This window comes from Sinohyriopsis cumingii, chromosome 1 (genome assembly GCF_028554795.1).
Source record: "Sinohyriopsis cumingii isolate HCF-2022 chromosome 1, ASM2855479v2, whole genome shotgun sequence".
In the NCBI taxonomy this organism is placed as follows: Eukaryota; Metazoa; Mollusca; class Bivalvia; order Unionida; family Unionidae; genus Sinohyriopsis; species Sinohyriopsis cumingii.
Genome location: NC_142961.1, coordinates 180,709,092 through 180,725,407, shown reverse-complemented (window position 1 = coordinate 180,725,407; position 16,316 = coordinate 180,709,092). Strand labels below are relative to the sequence as shown.

Sequence of the window (16,316 nt, the reverse complement as noted above, 5' to 3'; positions counted from 1 at the left end):
CAAAACACTAGTACCTGAAGCAATCAAAGTGACTTGAATGTTTGAAAATCAATCTAATTCTTCATAAACTAAGTAACAGAAAGAAATAAAACCAACAAGTTTTGTAAAACTGAACAAATAATTTAATTATCAAAGTCATGAATGAAAATGTGAGAGGAGCTTACATTATTAGGAAATGAATCCAATATAATCATGACAAAGACGATGAAAGTCCAAACGAATACAATTTCCAAATAAGTTTCAAACCGGAAAGGTATTGGTCCGCAAAGAATAGTGATGTTGTCAAGATGGTGTTGTCCATAATTCCTTTGAATAATTCACAACAGTTCCAGAATAATCTTATAGTCCAAAATAATGAGAACTTTCTATTTCCACTGCACAGTCCAGGCAAATGGTTTTCCTCTCGTCGGATATATAAGTACAACATAAAACACGGATACAGACTTACAACAGGAACACCAAAAAAATGAGAATGACTCCAAAAATACGAATGAATCTGAGTGCTCAGTTCTCTCCTTATATACTCCATCTGTTATGACTATATGTCACAATATAACCCACGTGACATATCTTACTACTCAATTTGTCTCGAAAATACCTATTCGTGCGACCTAGCTCAACCAATATGAAGGTACTGAATTTTGTTAGGACCGTCCAAACCCCCATCAGCCAATGAGAAATTAATCCAAAGGCGCCTTTAAGTCTCATTATTAATATTATTATTAGTAATTGTCAACACATACGTAAGCATCATTGTGTTAGCTATCGTGACTCGGTCAGCAAAGGTACCTGTCCATGCTCACCTCTTCTTGCATTAACTCTCGTGGAGAACGTAACGTGATCATACAAAGTGTCATCTGGATCCTTACCTGGATGGCAGAATAATATTGAGCTGTTGCTGAACAAGAATAAATATGCTTGCTTGTATCGGAACCAAATAAATATGACAACTCTTGACTGAAATCAAATGATGCCAAATTTTTTAAAATTATAATAAGAATGATATGAAGCTGCGTGCAGCTTTTAAATTATTTAATTTAGTTAATTTTAATTATTTGATTTATTTCTCTTCGTCCATCAGAACTCATATATTTTGCCATCCATCGAGCTCGCGCTGTGGCGTCATTAAGGCCTACAGTGAAAGGCCTTATTATCTCACTGCAATGTATACTGCTCCTAGGACAGAATTTAAAATATACTTTTTAACAAGCGGCGTATATAATGAGTGACAGAACATGCCAGGTGCCGTAGTAGTAATGTAGGAAATCATTACACCTGCCACCAGGCTATCTGAGGTAATAATTTTGGCTACAAGCTGCCATTGTTTGTTTCACCTTTTTTCCCCACTCTAACTTTCCACACCTTACCATACGTCTTATTAACATAACTCTATACACTTAACAAGGTCGAGTTTCTACTCATTCCAGCCCATTTAAACCTGTAAGAAAACATATCATTCTGGCCGCGGAAAGCCAGCCAATTAAATGATTCTTGTAAGGCTGAAAGGTAACACAAGAGGTCATAATTTCTGGAAATGAATGATGTGTAAGTGGTCATTATACTCCTTCATTATACAGCAATAAGAACAACGCCTGTCTGAAAGAACACTAAGCAGTACCTATTTAGACAATCAGAAGATAGCAAGCACCGATGCAACGCAAACGCAGGAAGCAAGTCGCTCTTAACACATCAACAAATAGGAAATAATTCAATCAGTCATTTCTGCTCTATTTGGATTGGATTGGAAACTTAGTCCTTCACCAGTAGAAAGGTACATGGTGTATAAATTTGACTATATTTCATTGCTGTATTTCTATATTTTAATCTTGATCTTTAAATATTTTAGAATTATGTTAAAATAATTGAAATTCATATTTTATAGGATGCATTAAATCATGATACTTTGATTCGGCCGTTTATGTATACAGGTTAATTGGTTTTCATGCTTCTTGTTTTAAAAATAATGACGAATCTCGCGTGGAAATAGCCGAGCTATATTTTATCTGATGTTTACGGATATTTTAAAAGTACATGCGAAAAGTAGTTTTTTTCTGTTGGAATAAACTCATAACGTTTTGTTTTCTACGTCACAAGATGCGATTTCAACCAATCTAAACGCTTCTTGCATAGAATTTGGTAAAACAAATATTTAATTATAAAGCGGACAGAAGTGAGATGAACTAATGGGCATAATTATGAATAGATAGGTCAATAAAAGGAAACGCTACAATTATATCAATATTCTTTCGTATAAACATGATAAGAAAAATAAATTTTAATTTTCACTGCCCAATTTTTGGAATGATTTTTGATTCTTCAAATTTATTCAGATATCTTCCGAAGCAAAGTCTCGGTTAAAAATACTTTTCATGTGTGTCACTATGTTTGACCACGCCAGTGACGTTTTAGTCTGACGTACATTCTTAGTGACCACGCCAGTAACGTTTTAGCCTGATGTCCATCTTCCATTATGTCAATGAGTCCTGTAGACAAAAATACATTTCGTATAATATATGAACATAAATGTAGATTGGGTTTCGTTACTGCATACAGCGTTGCACATGGTGTATGGTTTTAGCTTTGGCGATGTTATGAGACAACAACAGCGTATTTGTTGATGAACAGAATGCCAGGTATTTCACCTAAAAATTCTAAAGTTCTGTGTTAATTATGTGTGTGACAATGTAATACATCAAAATGCATGTTGATTAGCAATACAGTAATCACATATATTGGTCATATTTCGTCGTAAATCCACACGTCAACTAGATATGTTGATAAATCCATGTACAGGTCACATTTGTATACTGTCCATGCATTAATCGTATTTGCTGTTAAATCCATGTACAGATGCACTAATCGAATATGTTCATAAATCCATGTACGGATGCACTAATCGAATATGTTGATAAATCCATGTACAGATCACTTATGTCCACAGTCCATGCATAAATCGTATATGTTAATAAATCCATACATTAATCACATTTGTTGATAAATCCATATATCAATCCTAATTGTTGATAGGAAATTCATTCGTCGTATCTGTTATAGGACGATATCATTTGCGATATCCAGCGACTAAATATAGTGAAGAGCTCGATATTGCAAACCATTTGAACCATTTTTTTTACTAAAATCTCCCAAACGCTTGACGGGTCTAAGAGTACGGAACCTAATTTAGACAAACTTACTAAAAGCGTGAATAAAAGGGTACCCGATCATGTCAGTTTCAACATTCCCTTAATAACAATAAATGACACTTTCGATATTATAAATAACCTTGACTCAAACAAATCAGCTGGTCTAGATGGAATTCACCCCAAAACTCTGAAAATGTCGGCTTTATCAATCTCAGAGTCGTTGAAAGAAATAATTAACTGTAGTATCACTTCCAATAAATTCCCGCAGTCATTGAAGTTAGCAAAAGTATTCGCAATTTATAAGGGAAATGAAAAGAATGACCCATCCAACTATCGACCCATATCTGTTCTATCCGTACTTTCAAAAATTATGGAAAAACATGTCAGCAAGCATATTTTCAGATATCTTGACAAGTACCAACTCCTCCATAAATCACAACCAGGTTTTCGAAAGAATCATTCATGTCAGACTGCAATGACAAAACTTATAGACCAATGGCTACTAGCAGTAGAGTCAGGTGAACGTACTGGTGCAATCTTCATTGATTTTAAAAAAGCATTCGATTTGGTTGACCATTCGGTGCTCTTTAAAAAACTTTCAGCCTACAAGTTTTCTCCAAACTCAGTTGCCTGGTTCACGTCGTATCTCACAAACAGACACCAGGTTGTTTGCACGGGTAAACATATATCCGAACCAAGTCATATTTTAAGTGGTGTTCCTCAAGGATCTATATTAAGGCCTCTTCTTTTTCTACTATTTATCAATGACTTAGTCTTGTATCCAGTGCACGCTAACACAGATCTTTTCGCTGACGATTCGACATTGCATTTATCTGATAAATCTCTAGACTCCATTAAAAATAAACTTCAAACCGACCTCAACAATATATCAGTTTGGTGTCATCAAAACAAAATGCATATTAACATCTCTAAAACGAAATGTATGACAATTGAAACAAGGCAGCGTCTATCTACTAACATGGATTTACTTCTAACTCAAAATGGCTTAGACGTATCTATTGTCAGAAATCAAAAACTTCTTGGTATCTACATTGATCAACACCTCAGCTGGAATGCGCATATCGATCACTTATGTGCAATAGTAGTCAAAAGAATAACTCTATTAAAATTGCTTTCAAAATTTCTACCCCCACAATCACTTGAAATTTATTTTTCGGGTTATATACTACCACTGATAGATTACGGTTATACCATATGGGGAAACACATCAAATTATAATCTGTCTAGAATTGATAGACTTCAGAAAAGGGTAGCCCGAATAATACTGAAACTTCCTGTTATGACTCCCTCAAATGTGTTGTTTTCACGTCTGAAATGGCTACCTATCCAAAAACGCATTCTTTATTTTAAAGGAATCATGACATACAAGTCTTTAAACGGTCTTTCTCCAGGTTATATCTCTAACATAATTGAACTAAGATCATTAAATACTGAGCGTAATCTCCGATCGACGACAAACAACGATCTCCATATTCCTTGGTCGAAAACTAATCATTACAAAAGCTCATTTTCTGTATCAGCACCTACTGTATGGAATTCCTTACCAATGAGGATACGTAATTCAACTTCCCTTGCTTCTTTTCAAATATCATTAAAGAAATTCCTTCTAGACCAGCTGGAATGACATATTAAAAGCTCTGAATAGAAAACTTTAAAATCATATCCATAATTGATATATATTTGTATGTTTCCCATTATAGTCACACATAGTCATTCATGTCAAATATTTACGAATGAGTGTGCGACGATACATGGTTATGTGCATGAACTTCTATTTTTATTTTTTATTACAAAAACTGAGGACCACATGGCAGATGGGTCAGCCATGACCAAATGTGTTATCCTCGTTAAAGATAGTTTATTATTATTATTATTATTATTATGAACTTGTTTTGCGTGTGCAGGCTATGTGTTTCAATTGTTTTGTGTATTTTTTGTGTGTAACACTAATGTAAGCTTGCTAGCCTAAGGTGTTAGAAATTACATATTCGTTAATCGAATCATAAATAAACATCTTGTCATGTGTCCTTGCTAGAATCAAACCTACCCACTTTCATCTTGTTAAACATCATGTAATGGCTATTGTTGTCTCCATCACCAACCAGGTAGATCGCCCTTCCATACGACTATCCGACCGTCCTTTCATAAGACTATGAGAACGACCTTCCATAAGACTATCAGGTCGCCCTACCACATCACTATCAGATCGCCCTACCACATGATAATTTGGTTATTTTAGTCCTCTCTTGTACAAAAATAAAATCAGATACTTCATGGGGTCGAGACAAATCCAAAACTTTCACGCAATGATCAAATAATAAGAGATTCATATTCTAGGAAGTAAGTCGGCCTAAAGCTTTCCGCACTTGCAATGCGACTTAATTTTCCACTTACGAGTACGCATCATTCTGTTATAGACTGACTTTGGTATTCCAGAATAATAGCACGCCATTTTAGCAATATTACCTCGAAAACCTTTTAACGTTGGGTGCGTGACACAAATCCAAGAAATTGTCATTGCTAGATCTCTCTGAACATCATTGTAAATGAAGGCACTCTGAATAATAATGCTCCATAATTTTTTCGTTCGTGTCTTCCCCATTTTACATAGAAACGGTCCAGTTTGTATCTTTGAGCTTTGTCCGATATAACATACTTTACACTGTACGTTCAAGTTAGTCTGGTTGTTTGACCTTTTCAAGCTGCTGAAAATACTAGCTGTGTATATAAATGTATTATTTCAGTTTCAGCAGTAAACATGAACCAATGTACTGTATCTCTTAAAAACACTCAAGGTCCGATGTACTAGGCTTTTAATTAGGTTTAATAGGGGCTATTTTAAGGAATGAGTGTCAATCTAATATTAGGGTAACTTTCAAAGAAAGCAAAAAAAATATAATAACCAAATTATTATTATTATTATTATTATTATTATTATTAGAACACTAGGCCAGGCACGCACCGTTGCATGACTGATACCGATAGAAAAATTCAAGATGGTAGAAGTAATATAAAAATGCGTCTGCAATAAGAAAAAGCGTTAAATCAGTTATTTCCTGCTGTGTCCACTGGCTTTTTTTGCTGCAGTAGTCACAACTATGTTAATTAAATAAGTCCAAGATTAATTATGTCAAATAAATAAAGTACCCATTTCAGCATGTCAGAAGACACACACACACACATACACACAGTCACCAGAACACAGTCACTTTTTTCAGACTTTACTTAAAATATCTAACTATAATTTAGTCAGGTTTGGCTCAATGGTTATTTTAAATACCTTTCTTGCAAGGTACGTACGAAGGGCATGTACACAAAATGAAAGTGTATCCATCCTCTGGGGACATTTATGATTGTGAGGAAACGTGTCATTCCCAACAAGAGTAGCGTGGTTGAGAAGTTTTTCACTAGTTGCACATTCTTTATACATGAATTAGTGTATACAAGATGTTTTCCGGTATCAAGCCATTATGACAAACTAACGCTCTCCGTACGTATCACTGAATTAAAACACAGGTTAATTAAAACACTTTAAAAGCCAACGACTGTAATGAGCAAGGTCACTAATGTCCTAATATAGCAATGGATTAAAGAATTACTGTGATGAAGAGTGTAGAAATTTGATAATAAAATTGATGAATTGAGAAAGTTTCCAAGTTTCAATATTCAATGAGAAATCAACTGTAAACCATCAACTCACAAAAATCTCTTCTAGAGATACACATTCAGTCATGTCGTATCTGTATACAATGGACCTGTATCGTATCTGTATACAATGGACATGGATCGTATATGTATACAATGGACCTATATCGTATATGTATATGATATATACAATGGACATGTGTCGTATATGTGTATACAGTGGAACTGTATCGTATATGTATACAATGGACATGTATCGTATATGTATACAGTGGAACAGTATCGTATATGTATACAATGGACATGTATCGTATATGTATACAGTGGAACTGTATCGTATCTGTATACAATGGACATGTATCGTATATGATGTATACAATGGACACGTATCGTATATGTATACAATGGAACTGTATCGTTTCTGTATACAATGGACATGTATCGTATCTGTATACAGTGGACCTGTGTCGTATCTGTATATAGAGGACATGTATCTTATCTGTATACAATGGACCTGTATCTTATCATACAGTGGACCTGTATCTTATCTATGGACCTGTATCGTATCTGTATACAATGGACCTGAAACTTTAGGAAAACAAACATTTAAATGTCTAACATACTGTTCATGCAACCGTAAAATACTGTTTAGGATTACAAGATACAACCAAACATGCTACTTTCATCTACAATATATCAAAGAACTTGCGTCTGGTACAGTATCAGATAAAATACAGACAATGAAAACAGCGATAAAGTAGGTCTTGAAAGAAATTACTGAAATACAAACCCTCTGGTCGATATATGTATACCTAAGAAATAGTATGAATTTTTGATGTTCTATGAAGTGGGCAACTTAGATTTCATCATGTCTATCCTCTGATGGCGTTCTGGTGACTGATACGTCAGCATCTGCAAGATATTCAAAACTTGTGATAAGCCTACACAATGAAGTGAAGTTGAAAACCCTACCTCATTTCCCCTGTGCACAGTGAAAACCCATTAATGGGAAAATAATACCCCGCCTTTATAGAATGGGAGGAAGCTAGCACTATCATCCTGTTTACAAAAGCAAATTATTTATTAATGAGGAAGTACATAATACCACGGTAAACCTAAAATTTCCATTTTCCCTCCAAACATACACTATATTGTTACAAGCAGTACAGAAGGAAGAAATTTTGTTCAAGGTATTGTGCATGTGAAAATACAAAAAAATGCATTTGTGTGTTACATCCGCCGATAATCTATGTCAAGGATTTCTAAGAGAAACGTTGTGTGATCATTCTGCGAAATGAAGATAGCATATCTACTACTGATGTTGCTTTTCTTTTGTACTACTTTCATTGGCTGAACTGCAAAATTAAGGTAGGCATTTAGGTTTAACAATTTCGTTTTAATTAGGTTGGATTCCAAAGGGACGATTCTGAAAACACCATTCTGACCATTACCTTCGATATATATATATATATAAAGAGAGAGAGGGAGAGTAAACTTGTGAAATGCCACCCACCGAGGAGCTAATAAGAAATATTATCATGATGAATGGAGTAGAATCCCATAGGTCACATATGGGAAAGATTATACATTGGTTCATTTGCAACATAATTTTTGTCGGCCCTGCACATGTGTATGTGATAACAGTGCAACAGTACAAACTGGACATGTGTATGTGATAACAGTGCATTGGTACAAATTAGACATGTGTATGTGATAGTGCAATAGTACAAACTGGACATGTTTATATGATAACATTGCAATAGAACAAATTGGACATGTGTATATGATAACAGTGCAATAGTACAAATTGGACAAGTGTATGTGATAACAGCGTAATGGTACACATTATACAGACAATTTCTAAGCGGGTGCGTGCGTGATATTAGAAAAAAATACAGGTCTTAAGCTATTCCTAGTTCTTGGTAAGAATTCCGTGAGAACTTCAGTTTTGTTGTCTTACGTTTCACAAGTTACCTAAAATACTTCACCTAATAAAGTAGAAGTGAACCTCAACGCAAACTCAAACAATCCCATACATTTTGTCATACTCCAAAGCTCTTATTTCACTAAATGCCTCTTCGTTTCTTTTGCTAAATAAATTCTATCCATTTTTCAAAAAGGGTGTATCTTGAAAAATTGCTGTATTACTTTTGGTAATCATTCAAACCAAATTACAAACATAAAAGAAATAAAAATGATAAACCTTGTGGAACTTCCCAAGAAAATAGTGCTGCCAAAGTGTAATGCTTCCAATAGTTATAATGTTTCATATTTATCTATCCTTCTCAATGCCATGATACAGCCAGATTATCCAAACTCTCTACCCTTCTCAATGCCATGACACAGCCATATTATCCAAACTATCTATCCTTCTCAATGCCATGACACATATAGATTATCCAAACTCTCTACCCTTCTCAATGCCATGACACAGTTAGATTATCCAAACTATCTATTCTTCTCAATGCCATGACACATATAGATTATCCAAACTCTCGATCCTTCTCAATGCCAGGATGCAGCTAGATTATCCAAACTCTCTATCCTTTTCAATGCCATGACACAGATAGATTATCCAAACTATTTATCTTTCTCAATGCCAGATACAGCTAGATTATCCAACCTCTCTATCCTTCTCAATGTCATGACACAGCTAGATTATCCAACCTCTCTATCATTTTCAACGCCATGACACAGCTAGATTATCCAAACTATTTATCTTTCTCAATGTCAGGATGCAGCTAAGTGCATAAGACTACATTATGGATATTTACATTCAGTCTCACTTATAATGATGCATATAATAAGGGGAATTTCGTTTAAAATGATGCTTATTATAATGGGCACCTCGTTTATAATGATGCTTATTATAATGGGCACCTCATTTATAATGATGCCTATAATAAGGGACACCTCGTTTAAAATGATGCTTATTATAATGGGCACCTCGTTTATAATGATGCCTATAAAAAGCGGCACCTCGTTTATAATGATGCATTCAATACGGGACACCTTGTTTAAAATGATGCTTATTATAATGGGCAACTCGTTTATAATGATGCCTATAATAAGAGGTACCTCGTTTAAAATTATGCTTATTATAATGGGCTCCTCGTTTATAATGATGCCTATAACAAGGGGCACCTCGTTTATAATGATGCCTTCAATAAGGGACACCTTGTTTAAAATGATGCCTATAATAAGGGGCACCTGGTTTAAAATGTTGCCTATAATAAGGGGCACCTCGTTTACAGTGATACCTGTCATAAGGAAGACATCTGTTTCAACAACCCTTGTCTCTAACATAGCATTTGAGGAATCCCGATGACATTCATGATATTCGCTCTCTATATTCTAAAGAATTGTCTCATTTAGAAAGAGAGCAGATACGGAAGTTTCAACACATGACGATAACGAGTATTAGATTTCTAGAATGAAAATTAAAGTCTCCAGTAGACTTGTCAGTCTTTCCAAAACACTAAAGTGTATTAGCAAATTGCACATGGACGGAGTCATGATATCATCATAGAGACTTATTTCATCCTTTGGCCTGGGACTCTGATTATGAAGTCTGCCTTCGAGATGATCTGTATAATCCAGAATATGTTTATCCTACGTCTACTTTCTTCAGGAGTAGTCTAGAATATGTTTCTGTTATCTCCATTTTCTTGTTGGCTTATTAATCAACCCATTTTAATTAAGTTTTAGAGCTTCTCATTTTCTATACATGTACATTGTTGTATTACCAAGACCGTGGTTTCACATACAATAACTTAAAAAAACTTAAATAACTTAAAACTTATAATATATTTTAATTTAAATCTTTTTTACAATCAGTCTAAGAGGTGTAAATGACAAGAAGAAGCGTGGCTCAGGTTTGAAATATTGAAACACGTCCGAATGATTTTATACTGGGGAAACATATACAGTAAAAAGTCGATTATTCAGAGCCAACGGGGACATCAATTTCTTCCCGATAATCGGTCGTCAGGATGTTCATATTTTATTCAAAAACTTGAAGTGTGGATGGAATTATCTAAACTAAATAGGTCCCTTTGACTGTACCGATGTCATAGGTCCCTTTGACTGTATCGATATCATAGGTCCTTTTGACTGTATCGATATCATAGAACCCTTTGACTTTATCGATATCAGTAGCCAAGCAAATTTGAAAATTTCGTAGAAATTTTACATGTTTGAGAACAGAAAAAGCAGAAAAATACAAAATATTATTAAGATATTTTAATTAAAGTTGAACATTCACTATAATATGTTTCACATGTGTCGAAGATTTTCAGGATACACGTGAAACAATGCCGCGCCAGGATACTCATTAGAGACAATCAGGTGTAAGAACAAACTTTCGCTTTGGTATATTCCTCTTTCCCCTCCCTTTGTCTTAATTTAATTTAGTTTTAATTTTAAAAAGTTGTATTTCTCACTGTTTGAGATTCGTTGGTCCTTGTTTCTAATTTATATTACTATGTCTTATGTTGACGTCTTGTTCAGCAAATTAGCTTCCTTTTTAGATACGTGTGTATTGTAAAAGCAATACGTTTCGAGGGACAAGGTAGTGGTCAGCAAGAGTGGCTAGAATCTGCGTCTGGAAAATCCACGTTTCAATGTAGTATATAAAAAGAGAGAAACAAGTAAATCATATTTAGAGATATGTTTGAAAAATGACTTTAAACGAGATCATAAAATATTTCGGGATACAATCTGATTGTGGGCTAGTGTGTTACGTATATTTGATTTAATTTATATTTGATTTAATTTAATTGTAAGTTTTAAAATCTTTTTATTTTTAATTTCATTACATGTCAAAGTATTGTAACTTTGTTAACTAGGAATTTTATATTTTCCAGAAAATTCAGTTTGACCTGAATCTTTTCATAAACACCTAATAATAGAAACACTGTTTCTATTTTTGACTTAGTTTCCGACCTTGATTCAGAAGTCACTGAGACAAGTAAACAATTTTCTATATTTGTTTTATTCTCGGAGTAAAATAATTGGTTTTTATCTAGGTCACCTGGGAGTGCGTGATTTTTAAGATGTAAACAGCCTCTAATTCGCAATTCTGGGTTTTCCGAAATTGCGCAGTATTTAAATTTAATAGTGATGTTTAAAGATATTTCTCAGTTTGGGGTTTTACCTTGGACACTGGAAAAATGTTTATTTGTTACCGGTTTGGAGTTATATTTGAACTTTTATTCAAATTATTTGGATTCTAAAAGATTCATTCTTTATCCTGCAAATATTTGAGTGCTCATAAAGAATTCTTGGACAAAGACATTTCTTTAAATTTATTCGGAAATTCAAACACCAGAATATTTTTGTCTGTGGAATAACAGGGAACTGTAGCCACTACAGCACCATACTGACTACAGTAAACGTCATCGCCTTCCATTTTCGATCTTTCGTCGGGACCCGAACTTGATTTCATTAGAACATTTCATTACTAGGACTTTTAAAATTTAATTCATGGATTATTCTTGGTTTATTTCTTGATTTGATTCCTTAAAACCGCAAGTAATTTTTTGTAAATTTTTACATTGTTTTTCCAGAAAAATAAATTATTTGTTAAATTTTCCAAAGTTTGTTGTTTTCACTCTTTCTCTTGTTACTGTTTATTAGAGCCTAAACACGTAACAAGTGTCAAAATATTTCTAAAAAGTTTCATGAAAACAAATCCCCCAGCAAGTATGGCCTTACGGTCGAATTGTATCACTACTATCGGGAAAATAATACTGACTGATATTTCTCTTGTTTTAACAAATATATATATATATATATATATATATATATATATATATATATATATATATATATATATATATATATATATATATATATATATATATATATATATATATATATATATATATATATATGTATGTATGTATGTATGTATGTATGTATGTATGTATGTATGTATGTATGTATGTATGTATATATATATATATATATATATATATATATATATATATATATATATATATATATATATATATATATATATATATATATATATATATATATATATATACAACCAATATTTAATTGCATTGATTGATTATAATTCTAAAGATAGAATGTATTTGAAGACTTGGTGGTCATTTCCTTGTCAAAAGTTGATTATAATATTGCTTCAGAAGTCTGAGTCCTTAGACGGAAAGATATTACTAGTATAGTGTTGGCACACCCTCCTGTTTGTTTGTAGCCCCCTACCGATTTTAAAAACAAAAGCATCAAGGATATAACAAATGTACAAAACTTAGTCATTTCATTCATTGACGTATAATTTCTAACTTGATTGTTGCCAAGGGGTCCCTAACACTCTGGACTTTTTGCCTTTCAACACAAACACAAGCTCCCGATGTAAACAAGCAGATAGGCTGCTCGCTGTCCATTTTTGGTTTCTAGAATAGTCTATTTCAATATATGTATGTATGTATGTATGTATGTATGTATGTATGTATGTATGTATCTATATATATATATATATATATATATATATATATATATATATATATATATATATATATATATATATATATATATATATATATATATATATATATATATATATATATATATATATATAGATAGATAGATAGATAGATAGATAGATAGATAGATAGATAGATAGATAGATATAGTACATTTTATCGTTGTAAGCGTGACACATACAAATTACGATTGCCATATGGGTCTGGCTCGCAATCAATTGCTGCCTGCGAAGGATGGATAACGCTCTGTTGGGGGAGGGGGCGGGTCATGGTTGAATTTTAATTAAGAGTCCGTTCGAATAACGGTGACATGCCGGCAATTTGAATTCGATCATACACTCGATTCTACGATGAAATTTGTTTTATCTGTAAAACAGAACGGCTATATGCATTTCGCATAAATTTAGTAATTCTATTTCTAAAAAAAAAGTGTGTCATTCAAGTGTCATGTTCTATTTCATTTTGTTTATGTAATTAATTAAATTGTAATATTTTGCAATGGGGTGGGGGGCTCGTTTCGCTCTATCCTGTCTCTGCTCACATCTCTGCTATTCCACAAATTAATTTCATATTTTATATTATTAATTACTCGATCTGGGCAATAACACCGTAGTCGATCATCTCCTTCATAACGATAACCAGAGTACCGTGACAGGTGGAAGAACATAGCACCCACACCCTTACAACCTGATAGGGTTTGCCGCTTGACATTTAAACAGAACTAGGCAATACCTAAATTAAGTCCTTATGTTTTACAGTGTACAAGGCTACACGTCTCCTACCTTGATGGCAGGCAATACCTAAATTTATTCTATATACTATACAGTGTACAAGTCTACAAGTCTCCTACCTTGACGGCGGGCAATACCTAAATTTAGTCTATATGTTATAAAGTGTACAAGGCTACACGTTTCCTACCTTTGTGGGGGTTGGAGGTGTTGGTGAGGTTGATTGGCGGATTGTACCTTCTTTCAAGGTGTTCGCTTTATTTGGTTATCGTTATCTAGAGGGTTATAGCCCTCGGTGTTGTTGCCCGGATCGAGTAAATATTAATATAAAGTGTGAAACTTACAGATGGAATAAATAGAGATTTGAGCAGGTATATAGAACAGAATGACACGAGCCCCCGTACATGAAATACTACAATTTAATCAATTGCATAAACAACTGATATATGTTTTAAGAAAGAATTTCTTCTAAATTCAATCTCAGAATCTCCTATATTTTTTTCTCTTGCAGGAAAACGTAGACCGACTAAATTTTGCGATGGGGCATAATAAAACCAAGAAATTTCCTGTGGGAAACACGCCCCATTTTTAGCGTAACCAGTCAGGATTAAATATATCTGCCGCCTTTTATAACAAGATGCCAAAATTGTGGTCATACTGACTTCTAGATTTCCAAATAACTGATTCTGGACAATTTCAACTCTGGCATTTTCGATACAAAGATCGAAGTTAACCTTTTCCTTATAGTCTGTCTGACTGTTAAATAAACAAAGGCTCAATTAAGAATCACTTCCTCTCACGACATATGCATTAAGAATCACTGCAGTATGGCGATTTAACTTGTACCTGTCCCCACAAATCTAATTAATTATTCTCTTGCCCAGATTAATGTGCTCTTTATAGATCGACAGAAATTTGCACCCTTACAACCTTGATGACAGGAAGTAATTAGAGAGGAACCCAATTTTTCTTGACGTTTATATGTATTATTGCCTTATCGTCTGTCTCTAGTGTCAAAATGACACTCACATGATGTGTAAATTATAACTTTGTATTATTTTCAGGAATGGCAAATGTATTTTGTATTTAACAAGTTTTCAACTGATTCTTGGCAGCAATTTAATTCTTCATTAAAATTGTCTGTGCAGATCAACGAAATGTGCTTGACCTTTACAAACGAAATTCAGGAAGACGTTTTAGAAATACGAATCTCTGCTGTTTTCTTGATATACAAGTAACATGTTCCCTGTTAATGGTACCATGTACACATAATGTAACTATAACTGATGTTAAGTCGTCATCGTTTTATTGCCATCGTCGTCATTTACCTCGTCCCTATTATTTTTGTTGAATAAATTGATGTTAAAATAGTTAAAACTTTTTCCATGCTACCTCACTTAAATCAGTGCTTATTAGAAAAGAAATGATTCAATAGACATGTCTTAAAATAAAGTGCTTACGTATGAATGTTTCACGACATGTTTCGAAGCTAAGAACCGTCTTAAGGGCATTCATAACTGTATGAAAGACAAGGAGCTGTCTGAAGATAAAGTTTGACATAGTCGAAGTTTTTGTAGTCATAACAACACAGATTACAACGTGCGGGGTATATTGTAATATTTCTGCCGATGATATAATTGACGGCTATGCGATATTGATAATGATAATAGCTGCAGATAAGGTTTTGGGATATAAACTACTAATGATTTGGATCACACAACCCCAGGTGCGTGAGGAATTGTGACAAAATACAGAGATCATACTTTTTCAATGTATATATTTTCATGTCAAATTTTTTAAAGGAAATATCGTCGTCATTAGTATCATCATCGTTCTAATATAATATTCTTATAAAATCAATGTGAATCTCGTTTCTTCTCCTTTATCCCTATTTGTCTTTCTTCACACTATAACTATCAGCAGTAATCGTCGTCATATGATGTACACATATTATTGGCGATGTTATGAAACTATTGCCAAACTAAGCCCTAAATACAAAACGGATGAATAAATTATTCACATGCCATCAACCTTGCCCTGAATAACAAAAATTGATGAATAAATTATTCACATATCCACTTTGCTCTAAATAACAAATTCATGAGGAAATTATTCACGTGCCAACTAAAATGATGCATAATGTATGCACATGCCATCTTTTTATAGAGTGAAATTTCGATAGCTTGAACTCCAAGGAATCTCATGAATCATTTAGAGAAATCTGCAGTTGTAGCTACCGATACTGACATAACTGAACAACTGTTGCA

The 16,316-nt window shown here is 33.6% G+C and overlaps 1 long non-coding RNA gene across 1 annotated transcript; it reads left to right on the top strand.

Annotated features, from left to right (window-relative positions):
- The first annotated feature begins 1,439 nt into the window (after positions 1-1,439).
- Positions 1,440-15,909, top strand: LOC149808490 (uncharacterized). Its single transcript, XR_016419831.1, has 2 exons — positions 1,440-1,771; positions 14,561-15,909. It is a non-coding gene; the product is annotated as an uncharacterized LOC149808490 (long non-coding RNA).
- Positions 15,910-16,316: the final 407 nt, after the last annotated feature.